Consider the following 1,067-nt stretch of genomic DNA (forward strand, 5'->3'; position numbering starts at 1 on the left):
TTTATGATATTATGATGCAAATATATATATATATATATATATATATACCTAATAAAAAAGTTATAGAGATAAAATTAAAAAATAAGTATAGAAACAAAAAGTAGGATTCCTTCATTGTCGGAATTTTGTGATGTAAATTAAGTTCTTATCTTTGGTTCGGATCGCAAGGTAAAAACTATATTTTTTGAAATATTACTCTTTTAAAAGCAAATTTTATTGCCTTCATGGCCACATCGAAATGACGATTGTCGCTTAAGTAACTATTAATGTTTCCACTTTGACATCCACTACAACAAGACAAATATTTAGTGGCAATATTGGTTAACGCAAAAATATTTAGTGATAATTGAGTTAATGTCACTACATTGTTAAAGCATTTAGTGACATTTATCTAGAGTATTGGTTATAAATACTCATATTTATTATTATCGTTAATATAATATAACGACAATTATATTATTATCGCTAAATAATTACCGCGAAATCTTTTATTTGCCGCTAAATATAACGACATGCATACAAGCATCTAGATGTACACAGATATCATACACGAACTTAGTTCGTGTGTTAGTTCTTCTGATTTTTGAACCCATTATTAAAAATTCTAACTCCGCCACAGCATGAAAAGATCATCTAGAAGCCATTAAACAAAGATGCACATTTTGCACGTTTAAAAAAGGAAATATTAATAATTCATTGAAATTGTACTAGGTTTCATCTTCTTTAATTTTTCGACTTCTTTTGCTTTTACGATTTGAATGAAATAAAATGATTTATTCAAATCTTCTATGTATAAAAATAAGAATCATTCTTCAAAAAACTCTTAATTAATGGTAAAATACGTAATATTTTGAAAATATAGGTAATAATTAATATAGGGAAAAGGCTCAAATATGCCATCGAACTTTCAGAAAAGGCTCATTTATGCCATCCGTTAAAAATTTGGCTCATCTATGCCATTACCGTTTAAGAAAAGGCTCATTCATGCCATTATTTTTTAACGGTGGTTTTACAAAACCATTTTTTACACGTGGCCAATTATAATTCGGCCACGTCATTATTTTTTT

This window comes from Solanum tuberosum, unplaced genomic scaffold, assembly GCF_000226075.1.
Source record: "Solanum tuberosum cultivar DM 1-3 516 R44 unplaced genomic scaffold, SolTub_3.0 scf00149, whole genome shotgun sequence".
NCBI classification, from domain to species: Eukaryota; Viridiplantae; Streptophyta; class Magnoliopsida; order Solanales; family Solanaceae; genus Solanum; species Solanum tuberosum.